The sequence below is a fragment of the Lissotriton vulgaris genome, chromosome 5 (assembly GCF_964263255.1).
Source record: "Lissotriton vulgaris chromosome 5, aLisVul1.2, whole genome shotgun sequence".
Taxonomy (NCBI): domain Eukaryota; kingdom Metazoa; phylum Chordata; class Amphibia; order Caudata; family Salamandridae; genus Lissotriton; species Lissotriton vulgaris.
Window position 1 is genome coordinate 1,115,541,928 of NC_141693.1, and position 14,001 is coordinate 1,115,555,928.

Genomic DNA, 14,001 nt, shown 5'->3' on the forward strand with positions numbered 1-14,001 from the left:
GTGGTTTCCCTAGCTTCTTTGGGTATGGATACTGCCATCTGTGATTCAGTGGAAGGCTAGAGCATAAAAAACAAGCAGTGTGGCAGCCACACTAACCTCTCTGCGCTGGGCTATCTCCGGAACCCTCTACCAGAGAGGATTGTCCCTGACTGACATTGACATTGGTAGGTTTGCCCTGTCCGAACATGACCATACATCAGGCCACTTATTTTTACTAGCTAAAAACCTCTCGACCATCTGAGATATTTCTCATCCCTAGAATATTAGGCCAAAGTTTAGTTATTGTTAACATGTCTCTGCATTGTTAGTGGGACCTGTTCCCATTGGTAACCCTTAGGTGTGTTCATTGTGAATTATGTCAGTATAGTTTTAGTTGTGTGACTAATCCCAAAGTACTTTACTTCTCCTAACTTAAAGTACTGGCTTGACAACTATTCTTTTTAACTGCTATTCAATACTTTTTGATTTCCGACTCTTAGCCCACACCACTTCCTTTAGTAAGTTTTGAACTGCTCGACTTCACTACCATTAGAGTCACCTGCTAAAGGGTGCCCTTGTTGATCAGTTTGGGTTATAATAGGGTGAAGCTCTATGACCTCAGTGTTAAATGGTGTTAACTCATCCCATCTGAGTCCGGTAACACTTCTTTACCCTGAAACTCCTGGAAACGTTTCCACAAAAAACCTGCAGATCTAGAAATAATAGGGCATGGGTCTATATCAGATAAAGACAAATCAAGTGCTGCATTGGGATTAAAAGAGGTGAAAACAGCATATCGGCCCACTGACATCAAAATTGGCTCGGCTTAGAGTTTCATAATGTTAGCTATTTCAAGCAACAGTGAAATAGGTTAAAGATGAGAATACTCAGACCTATGGAAACCTTGTTCATTCAAAGGTGGTACCATCAAAATGGACTTGAATGCTGGAGGGAGTGTCCATTGGCTATTGGGAAGTCACATATTTCAACAGGAATTACAGGGCTGCTCTGTGACAAACAAATAGGGTACAGAGAGAGGGATGGAAATAATTTGGGATCAACATGGAAGTCTTAACCAGTCCACAATCCACATACGCGAAAGTTGGTAGTGACAAGGAAGTATTAAAAGAAAAGTCCTGATAGGCTTGCCCAGAACAGAAATTCCAATATTTATCTGATTGATGGATGTTCAGCTTCATTTGTTGTTGTGGACATTTGTACTGCAATAGCAAGTACATGTGACACTTTAAGATCAATAAATCAAAAATAAAGTTTATTTCGTCCGTTGGTCTTTAAACAACATAAAAACATAACATTTGATATAATATTCTAAGATCATCACAATTTCATGAACCAACGGCCTTATGAAAAATGGATTTTCATGTATTTCCTCTCATTTTTTACACAATGCTCCATACATAAGTCATAAACACGCCTATATATAAACATAAATAATTTGAAGAACAATAAAATACCCATTCTAAAATATTTTTTAAAGATATATAAGTAAAATTTCTAAAATCCCTATTCTTCATAGCTTCTGACCTAGCTTACAGCCAACCATTTCCTATTCCATAAAGAACCTTTTTACAGCCTGCATATACTTGCCGATGGCTATTGCAATTTCAAGATTTTTCATATCTGTAAGGAGTTCAATTGCTTGTGCACGCAACCTAGTACCATATTTTAAAAAGATTGGGCAAAAAAACTCTTTCCGAGAAGCTAACAATTTTAGGCAGTCCATTAGGATATGTAAATTATCGCATTTTGTGCCCAACCTGCATGTGCATTTACCATCAGATTGCATCAGTTCAGTTTTTATTTTACCATTTGACGTAGCAAGATTAATCATTTAATCAACAAAAGACCTGCAACATTAAATTTATACAAAGGACAGGGGTTAAGGGGGTATCTACCTCCACCCAACAGCTGATAACTTTTTCAGTCTATACCCATCCTAGGTACCCCAAATATTCAAAAATATAGTTAGTCAGAACACTTCACAAACATATTCCCTAAATAAAGAAAGGTTAATAGAAGACATGTCAAAAGTAGGTGAAAGAGTGAGAAAGCACCTCAAGTGCGCTACCCCAGAGGAGCTACTGGTAGGTTCTCACCAGCATGTCCACATCTATCATCATTGGTTGCTTTCTCACTGAGAATAAATAACTTTTGTCCAGTCAAGAGACAAGAAAGGTGAAAGACTAGAAGTAAATGTATCCAAAGCAAAAACCCAGTGAAATATACAGGACAGTGTGTCCCAGAATAAAATTGAGTTAAGTCTCACATTTGGCTTTGCCCTCTTTATTCACAATTGTGAGCTTACTCAACATTAAAAGCACAGCATGTGGCAAACCTTTTCAAAGTAGGCCTACTTTGAAAAGGTTTGCAACATGCTGTGTAGTTGTTGTGTAGTTGTGGAGGTACCAATGTGTTGTAGGCCTTTATCAATGGTCTATGGGACATGTCATAACATTTTTACAGCCTACACACAGATGTATGGGCTTTTGCTTTCTGTCCCTCCAAGTGTGTGCACCGCTTTAGAGACTTATCAAACCAGACCCCAAGATATTTGTACTCATTCACAATCTCCAGTTTGATTTGGCCCAAATACCAATTAAACCTCTGGTCTCTCTTCACAAAACACAGGATTTTGGTTTTATCCATATTTACTGTTAGTCGTTGTGCCGCAAAATATATGCTAAATGCGTTCAGCTTCCTCTGCAGGCCAATCTCTATCTGGTCGAGGATTACTAGATCACCAGCATACAGTAAACAGGATAATTGTTTCACATTCATTTTTGGGCTAGCACTTCTATCTGCCACCAGGATCGATGGCAGATCTGCAAAGAATATGGCAAAAAGTAGGGGGCCAACATACAACCCTGTCTTAGGCCATTATTAATTGCTATTTCAGGTGTAAAGCCCCCCACAGTATCCTTAACACCCTGGGCCCAATTCTGACTATGTAGCTCCTGAATTACGATTATGAGACCTTCAGGAATGTCATATTTTCTCAGGGTCTCCCAATGACATTTCCTATCTACCAGGTCAAAGGCCGGGCAGAAATCTACAAAGCAGCAATACAGCCTACCTCGCTACTCCATTGACTTCTGCGCCACTGCCCATAGTGTGAAACAAAGTTTTATCATAGAGTGTCCCTACTTAAAACCTCCTTCTTCCTATGGCACAATCGACCGGTGTTCCACCCATTCCTTCAATCTTCTCAAGATTATTTTGGCGAAAACCTTCTCACCAACATCCAACAGATTGATCAATCTGTAATTCTTTGGGGCCTTCCTGTCACCTTTCTTATGTATTGGTCTAATTACTGCCCCCTTCCAAGTTTTGGGGATATGGTCAGTGTGTAATATGGCTGAGAACATATGGGATAGGAATTTGGCCCACCAGTTTAGCTGTGTTTTTATTATGATAGCAGGTAAATTGTTGGGACCTGCTGCGCGTGTTAATTTTAACTTCCCTATTGTATCCTTTACTTTTTTCTACTGTAAAGGATGTTTTTAGATCTTCTACAGCCCCTCCCCAGTGAATTCCTTTACTTATTATGGTCACTTCACTTGCTCCATACAATTCTCCTAGGTACTCCTCCCAAGCTGCTTCATCCACTAAGCAGCTCATGGTCCCAGGGGTCCGACCGGAGGCATCCTGTATCAACTTCCAAAGTCCTTTTACTTTTTCTGCTTCAATTGTTTCCAGCAGGCTTTCCTAATATTTTTCTTTAAAGATCCTCTTCTGATTCCTGACTAACGTTTTATATTCTTTTCTCAATTTAATCAGGTTAGACAATCTACCCTGGTTATACCTTATCCTCAGACTTCTCTCTTCTCTACTTGTTAACCTTTTCTTGGTCTTACATTCTAGATTGAACAACCTTAATTGTCTTCCTTGTATAGATTGCGTGTCTGTGTTGCCAGCCTTCTTACTTTTTAGTTCTACTGTAAAGCATTGTACAACCTGTTCTATAGTTTCCACAAACCAGGTTACTTTCTGATCCATAGCACATTCCATATTTAATTTCTGTTGAAAACTTGCCAGTTTCTCTATATATTCATCTGTTAATTTTGTGGACAGGCATTTAGGGTATTCCAATTTTGGGGAAGGATTATTTCACAGTGACTTATTGGCCCCCCTAATAATTAACAGTACAGGGCATTATGATTGCTGCCTTTACACCGGGCTACCTGGAAACCTTTTAATAATGCATAATTCCAGGCATGTATTAACACATAGTCAATGGGGCAGTGTTGGGTACCTATCCTAAAGGTCTGTTTGGCTGGGCGATCGGATTCCATCCTTTCAAACAAAATAATTCCTTTGATCCCAAGTACTTCCCTAGTGCTTTATCTTGTCTGCAGGGAGTGCAATTGAGGAAGTCAGCTGGCACTATATCACATGAGCTCAGTATTTCTGTGAACTAGGGATCTAGTTTTTTTGGATTCAGTTTGTGATTGAAGTCTCCCATTATGATAATCAAATCTTCTCATACGTTTCACACAAAGCATCCATGTCATCCTTGAAATGCCCCATTTCCACCTTATACTCCTCCTGGGAACCTCATTGTATGTAAACATTCACGAGTATCAGGTAGTCACACTTCATTTCTGTAACCAGTGGGTATACCTTGCAAACCAACAACCATTTACATGATACATTTACTTTTTTCACAACCCTGGTTGAGTTGAGTGTCATAATCCCCCCGGAGGGACGGCCAAATCTTTTTTTTATATTAGACCTATGAAGTTGGGTGTCACATAGCCATGTTTCCTGCAAAACAATGATCTGGGCACACTGTGCTAGACGTTTATACTTTCAACTTGTGTTTGACCTCCAAGCCCATTTATATTCCATGATATCATTTTCAAACTTTGCGACAACCCATATTCCTATTCAATATTGCTGAGGCAATCAAACTCATTCTGATCCCACTGAGGTGGGCCTAGATAGCACATTTCTGGGCTCCGGTTACCCCGAGGTTTACTAGGCTCTGGGTTCTCCACAGGTATGTTGATGTTTTCTCTTTCCCTGCATGGCCCGGTTATAAGTCTTACCTGCCTTTTCCCTGCATGACAATTCAAAAAGGCACTACCTTGCTGGTTACCCCACCCCCTCCATTTCAAATTCTGACATTATCCTTATCCCTTCTTTCAATATCTCTTTTTTGGCTTTTAAAATTGCAGCCTTTACCAGCCCTGAATAGACTTGGACCCTGGTGATTTCCTTGCCTTTGTCATTATGACTATCGCCTACCTGCTTCAGATCTTTTGTCCCAATTTCTCTCAGGCTTGGGTATTTTGAGGATGAGAGTAAAAGCTGGGATCGCTTTAAGGGTGTGATCTTCCTTGTTTTTTTCCCCCCCATCTCTATTTCGGAGGGTTCAAAGTATAGCCACAATTAGCCACTGGCTTCCAATGCTTTTGTTAACAAATTTTCTCTTCCCATCTTATTATTCTTACTGGTTATTATTTTTGATGTTCCTCCGCCCTACGCTAGATTCCTAAGGTGTTCTTTTCTCCCTGTGGATTTTCACGAGTTTTCATCATTTTATCCTCCCTACAATTCGTAGCAGTGTTTTTTTGCCGACCCATAGTTCAACAGTCACCACACTTTATGAGCTCTTCAATTTCCTTGTTACCCTAATACTATTTAAGAGTGTTCCTCTCTCTTGTGGGGTTGCTCGATGTATGCCCCTGTTACCCCTTCGTTCCTTTAAAACCTTTTGTTTCTCCTGTTGCTGCACTAACCTTATTTTACTCCATGGATTATAGCGCCTATACCAAATGTGTTCTCCCTATCTCAAAATCAACATCTGGCATCTACAGATATAGACTTCTTGCAAATTATTCGCAAATTATTTGCTCGCTCAGGTCCCCGGCACAACCCTGAATAGGGGTATCAGCCCCTAGTCTAACTACTGAATGCATTATGCCCCTGATCCCTTACAATTCACCCACAATGTTTTAATTGAATTTCATGGGTTTATAGTGTGTTATTATTTAACATTGTCACTTCTACAAACCTTGCAAGCCTTTTTGCAACATCAACATTATGTCCAACATTGAGGCTGAAGGTGTTGCAGTTATATCTATGCCCAACGTGATATTATGTGCCAACTTTTCAGTTGACTCAGATCCAAGATTTATAGACTGTCCAGTGCTCTTATCGATCTTGAACTTCATAGCCCGGTCTGTGTCGTCTGTCTGGTTCCCCCTTGCTTCCTTTGAGGCATTCCCCTCAAGTTTTGATTCTTCAGCACCAGTCATAGAAAATATCCGTGGGGATAAGGAAAGTCTAGCTTACAAATTGGGTTCAATTTGGTTTAGGTTACTTTGGTAAAGAAATGATGCATCTAAATTTGGGGCACATTATCCAATAACTCCTGTCCATTTATCTGATCTATATTGGGGTCCTGAGTTCTCACAGGCATATGCATTCTGTTGAAGTGCTTTCCCACAAAGTCCTTTATTTATTTTGACACTAGCGCCCACTCTTTAACACTGGGTTGAGCATTGTCAGTTATAGTTTTGTTCTTCGTGTTTCTCTTAGAAGCCCTCATTTAATTCTTCTCAGGGCTGTCCATACTCTCTACTATAGTCCTGTTTTCAACTGCGGACTCAATGGTCAGTGTAGGGTGGTCTTTTTGTGCTTTGCATGCTTTTGGCTTCATTGGTGCCATCTTTCTGGGTCCCCTTCTGTGTCCCGTATAATAATGGAGTTTTTTAAGATGAAGGTGTAGGGCAGTTTAAGTAGAGGATGTGAGGATCTGGATTTCTTACTACCAATGAGTTGCTCCACTGTTTTTCCTCCACCATCCTTTGCCGCTTTCAGACTAATACCTGGTGTAACTAATTCTGCAACAATGGTTGATGAAGATGACTTTTGTATAGTATGAAAATCCTGTCATCGGAGCGGATGCAAACAAAATAAAAAATAATAATAATAAAAAGAAACCAGCACTTACCTCTACAGTGGGATAGCTGGCTGGCCATGATTATACTGGAATGGCCGAAGAACCTCAAGCCTCAGATCTATTGCTTTTCCTCCCAAATTCTTTACTTCCTTACCCTTTTTCACACTTTTTCAGTCTTCCAAGATGCCAAGGTGTTACCAGTGCTAGACCTCCTGTCTACAGCACCGCCTTACATGTGGGTGGCCCCCTGTTAAGGCTGCTAAGGCTGCAGGACTTGGGCTGCTGGTGATAGGCTCTGGCAAAAGGCGCTGGTGAGGGGGGGGGGGGGGAAAGGAGGGGGGTAGTCCTACCTTAAGCCGGGGACTTTTATCGCCTGCACCTCCCTTTACCTCCCTGACTTGGTATGTGCCTTATGTCTCCCCCCCTTTCATTAGCTTCCCTGGGAGTTTCTACTGCGTCCCAAATTCCTAGTTCTCTTATCTTCCTTAGTTTTTGGGGGCCGACCCTACTCACTCAGGACCCCAAATACAGGCAAGTGCTCCCAGGGCACCCACCAGGCGCCAATTACCGGCCGACCAGCATCATTATTGGGGCTCCCTGGGGTGAATTGCCTACTTATTCAGCTTTTTTGCACTTTCAGCGCTTGCCGCTCTCATGGAATTGAAGTGGTACAGCCTTTCAATGGCTCGGCATCTCTCCTCACGTTCCAGGAGGTGAGCGTGTGACGAGGAGCGCAGTACTGGACTCCGTTGGTCAGCGTCGATCAGCGTTGCACAACCAGCGCAACCTTACTGAAGCAGTCATTATCAGTATAATGATTCTCCTAGCAGAACCTGCTCATGCAAATGGAATGCAACTTGCTTTGTGGGATGATTAAAATGTTGTACCTATAGCATTGTTGAACACCATTGTCAGTTGTACTTAAATTAACAAAAATGGTTTAATGTTAATGTGACTGCCGAATTATTGATTTTTAGAGTAGTTGGGGTCTATCCATTTGTTCCTAAGGCATGTAGATTTCCCTTGAACAAATAGATTTTTTTTTAATGCTCACACACCTAAGTACCGAAACTTCTGTATTCTTGCAGAACTCAATTTACCTTTGTAATATGTACAGCACGTGTGCTGCATGCTCTGTTTAATGTGTTTATCGTTTTACAAGAGAAACATGAACACAGGTAAATATGTTGCCAATAAATACATTATAGTGGTGTGTGCAGGTGACATTATCAAGGGTCAAACCTTGTTTTGTCTCCGTCAGGTACAAGCTTCATTTTACCCTTAGTTTCAGTTGGATTTTTGCTACAAGCAGTATTACACGGGAAAATCAAACATCCTATTATTATATAAGAGAATACTAATGAAAGCAGTTTGTGTTTTCCTGTCTTGATGCATACAAAGCAGTGGAAACAAGCATTGGAAATGCAATAGGTTTCAGATTTGTTTGAGTTAGAGCTAATGGCATTGTAAATGGCAATGTCTTTTAGCCATGTGTTATGGAGTGTATGCATGTGGTGTGTAATGGAATTATGTGGTTTGGATTGGAATTGTTCACCCTGCACCCTGCACACTCACACACTGTTCACCCTGCACACTCACACACTGTTAACCCGGCACACTGACACAGCTCACCCTACACGCTCACACACTGCTCACCCTGAACACTCACACACTGCTCACCCTGCACACTCACACACTGCTCACCCTGCACGCTCACACACTGCTCACCCTACACGCTCACACACTGCTCACCCTACACGCTCACACAATGTTCACCCTGCACGCTCACACAATGTTTACCCTGCACTACTCTGCACTCACTACTCTGCACACTCACTCTGCACTCACTACTCTGCACTCACGACTCTGCACTCACTACTCTGCATTCACTACTCTGCACTCACTACTCTGCACTCACTACTCTGCACTCACTACTCTGCACACTCCCTACTCTGCACTCTGTACACTCACTCTACACTCATTACTCTACACTCACTATTCAGCACCCACTACTCTGCACCCACTACTCTGCACTCTGCACTCACAACTCTGCACTCACTACTCTGCACTCTGCACTCACTACTCTGCACTCACTACTCTGCACTCTGCACTCACTAATCTGCACTCTGCACTCACTACTCTGCACTCTGCACTCACTACTCTGCACTCTGTACTCACTACTCTGCACTCACCACTCTGCACTCACCACTCTGCACTCAATACTCTGCACTCACGCTCTGCGCTCACAACTCTGCACTCACACTCTACACTCACAACGCTGCACTCACTACTCTGCACTCACTACTCTGGACTCTGCACTCACTACTCTGCACTCACTACTCTGCACTCTGCACTCACTACTCTGCACTCACTACTCTGCACTCACTACTCTGCACTCTGCACTCACTACTCTGCACTCTGCACTCACTACTCTGCACTCACTACTCTACACTCACTACTCTACACTCTGCACTCACACTCTGCACTCACAGTCTGCACTCACAGTCTGCACTCACACTCTGCACTCACACTCAATTTGTTTTTTTTAAAAAACATTGTGCCCCGGAAGTGCACCGCGATTTAAACAGCCTGGAGAGTATCAGTCATGAGTCGCATTTCATGCCATTCGGACTCCCAACTCTGACGGACTTCATCAGGCTGCTATAAGTACATTTTGTTTCATCCCTTGGTGTTGCGCACTTTGGTTTTTAGCAGTTTGCACTTGGACGTCGGATGCCGCAACTTATTTACTCATGTTAAACTTTCTGTGCGTTTCAAACACAATGGGTGAAAAGAAGTGATACATTATAACGTAGTCGCTCTGTGAACCATAACGAATGTAATAAACCAATGCCACTCAGACATGCGCTGTGAACACTGCATTTTAAGAGAAGCGCAAGGCCCTTCGCGAGGCCAACACGGACCGTATTTCTTATTCATGATAGGTCCTAAACTCCCTTAAATGACCCATTTTTCCGAATATACCGTGCATATTGTGGTAATAAAACACGTTGCAGTGGACTGCACACATTGCCTACCATTACCAATTCTGAAAAAAGTTGCACGTATGAAACAAAGAAAGCTTTGGCAGGGAGCCAGCATGCGCGCACACACATGTGAAAAAAAGAGTATGCGCATAGACGTGAATGCGCGACGACCATCTGGCTTCAATTAATACAGCCCCTGACAGCTGGTAATTGATGAAATATAGACTTCTGGTGCGCGTCCCCGAACGGAATATGCAGGAAGAGAAGCAGCTCAAAAGCATATGGCCTATTGCGTGCTGGCTTGTAAAAACACAGCCATGCGCGGGCCAATTGACATGCAGCTGCCAAAAATTCCGAACACAATTCACGCGCTTCTCTGGAATGTCTAGGTTAGCTCGGCGAACTGCTCTCTAGAGGACTCTGAAGCCACACCCACTTCGTGGGATGTAGGCCGAGCCCTAAAGATGAAAGAGCACATTGCAATGTTGTGCAAAAATCTGTGACTGCTTAGTTACCTTATCCTTTATAAATCTGAACCAAAGTAACAATGACGTGCAAACGTGCGTGCATGCAGTGACGGCTGACACAGGTAAGCGCAAGCGTGCAGTGGGGCGGGGCAGGGTGGGATGGGAGGGCTGTAAGTCGACAGATGACGGAATAGGTTTAATTAAATAAATAAATAATACATATTCTGTTGTCTGTTGACTCCCCTCCAACACGCCCTGCCCTGCTCCGCCACGCTTACCTGTCCGGGCCGCTGACGCGTGTACGCCCTCCCACCCCAGCCACACACACACTACAATCCTCCCCATAATCCGCAATCATGATCTACTGATCACACCACTATGGGGGTGGAAGGACACACGACTCATGCTCCCTTTGGTATACAAATATGAACTGGGATCACAAACAACCTGCAGGGAGCAGTCCCTAGAATTCACAGAAAGTGAGGGAAAGAGTACAGTTGAACCTACAAATCACACTGGCAAGGGGACAGGAATACACCGACACAGATACAGTGTATAAATCTTCATACCGACTCCAAAAACAGACAGTGCCTAGAATACCTCCCAATGTTTTGTTGACGGTCGCAGAACTTGAGCTTTGTAGAGCACAACCCCATTCAAAAAACGAATTCAACGGCATCCTCCAAACAAGCAGTTACAATGCCAATAGGTCTGCATTACAGGCAAATACCATGGGGAAAGATATGTATTTTTATGGACGCAAAGAACTGTGGAATAAAATTGGTGTGGCTTGAAGATCAGATGACAGTGACACTGTCTAGCACGGCTTACATCTCCATATAGGTTAATGACTGCCCTCCTCCCATCTGTGCTGCTGCCAGAGAAAAACAACATAAATTATCTAAGACACTTCAATAGCATTCCAGTGCCATGTGTGTGCCCCTTAAATTTCAAGATTAGCCAGCTGGATAACTATAAAATAATTACAACTGCGTGGAGGGCAAGCACTTTTTTGTGGACGCACACAACTTCTGTCTGATCAAAACATGTACTCCTGGCTTCCAACATGTGGATGGAGCCTAAGTCCCTTTCTGGTGACACTCAAATAGTTATCTGACCACAGCTGCACTGTCAATCCAGGCCCTGATAAGCAAACAAGAAGGCAGAAAACGGCCCCTGGTGATTTATTCAAATTCTTCTTACCATAATTTAACGAACTATAATCACTTTTTGGGCACATGGATGAAGATTTTCCTCCTTCAAATTTCTAACCAGTGAATTTTTTTTTCTACAACACCAAGTATTCCTCTTAAAATCTGTAGTGCAAAATATGAAGGAAATAAATCACTAAGACCCTCATTACGAGTGGCGTCTTAATTCTGACGGGGTCAGCATCTACCAGACCTATCAGAATAATAAGATCCGCGGGAACACCATGAAACTGTTCCTTTTCACATGATATTTTTGACTGCCAAGACCTCTTTGTGCAAATCTGGGTAGAAATCCAATAATAGTGGGCAAATTAGACTGTGTTACCAACACCCTAGGTAACTCTGGCCCTCTGGAATGTGTTGGTACTGTTAGAATCAGTAACTCTCAGGGGAGGTGAACTAACTCTGCCATTCCTACTTGACAGCATTTTAACCTAAGCATATTACCCATGGCCCAATGAGAGCTATTTCATTCTCCACCTACATGGAGAGTTTGCAATCAGACAGGATTTGGTATATAATTCGCTTGATGTTATTCAGACTTCATTTTTGTACATTGAGATGCTCCAACTTTGAATATCAAATCACTTTCAGTACTCCATTTCAGAAATATTTGTCTTATTCAAGAATAAAATTACTTAGAAATGTTTTAAACCCCATTTTCTTGGAAAATCGGGCACGCCAAAGTACCTGTTCTTCCTTGTGATTAAAAGTTGATGCAGGCGAATGGCACGAAGGAGACATGTGAAAGCATTATTCTAAAAATAATTCATAAGTGCTGACATCTCTGAAAAAAGTGTTACTGCAATGATTTTCTCTTGTCTTTGAAGGTAAAATAATGATATGTAATCTATGCCGTTCAGCAGCAGGGAGGACATCTTACTACAAGCTGTAAATCGAAATCCATGAATTGATTCACATAACTAAATACCAAAATTCCAAAAAGTGTATGTATTAAAAAAATGCTATCTGATAACTTGTACTAATACGTTCAACGTGATACTATGCTAGCTATGTCGAAGCATACACATGCCATTTACGTCTTAATCATACTTACAAAAAGTACAATATCTTACCTGCAGTGCAAAACGAAACCGTACATCATAAAGTGCAAATATACGATAGAGTATGAGAATGCCCCTCACATTAAAATATAACCTTCCTAGAACCTACTGCTTCATATGAGTGACTTTTTGATTCACCTACATGCAATAATGGTGCAATTTTAACCACACTAAAGAGCACATTGCTGAAAGTAACCACGACTCCAGAGGGAAGGCCATGCCATCCAGCGTGCATTCAAAAACACCAACGCACATTTTTACTGTGGCATAGAATGGAATACACCCAGTGACTTTCAAATTAGATGACTCGGGATAACCTTTGTTACCGTGAATATTGACACAATTTAGGCCCATACTAGGCCACTAGAAGCCACGGACAAAGACCTAAATTTGTTTAAAGAAAGGTAAGTGCCAAAGGTTTTCCCAGGAGAGCATCACTAGCAGCACTCACTCCTGGTGTGGCACACTTCAACCACCGGTGCTTTTTGTGATTTAGATTTGAATGGTAGTCCCTTATGGTACACCCCTCTTATAAATACCTTGCCCTAGCAATAAAACTACTCTTAAATTTACATTACTGTTTCCTTTATCAAATTAAATGATTAAACAAAATAGTTTAACGTTAGTTTCACCGTTATTGTAACCCTAACGCAAAATTACATTAAACTACTTTTAATTAGCATCCTCAGGCTAGAAAAAATCCCACTAAATTCAGTTTACATTGAATCAAAACTAAAATTCCCTTAAACTGGCTCCAATCCTAATCCTTTATTATATGTTAATATATATTCATAGGCCACATCCAGTAGCACCTGTTTATGGTTTGCTTTCGTTCCGTTCCCAGCAACAAACTGGTGGCAGTGAGGGCGCTCATCAGATTCCATCTGGGCCCATAACAAAGGCAGAAATTAACAACGAAGGGTAAACAAAGGCACACAGCTTATCACTTTAAAAGTATGTAAGAGAGTCATGATTTGGATTGTATGCAGTCCCTGTACATAAGAGATATACATGCACTATAAGAATGTCAGATATGCTGGTTTGTCACAGTATTTACACAAATAAAATACAGCTATTTTGCTATATTTCTTTGATAGTGCTTCCCATCCAGATGCAGGGTGTCAGAGTGCTTTATATCAAATGTATCCATGATACATTGACAATAAATCATGCAAGCGTGTAAATCAACGTACAAGTTGCATTCCCAAAAACTGTGAGGGTTACAAGGTTTAGTAGTTACAATTTATGAGCTGCAAGTAACAAAAGGATGTTGATGTTGAAAGCAGTAACCCACTTACCTATCTACATGAAATAAAAATCTGCAATTGGCATATTACAGGATGTGCTTTGCATTAATATTCCCTG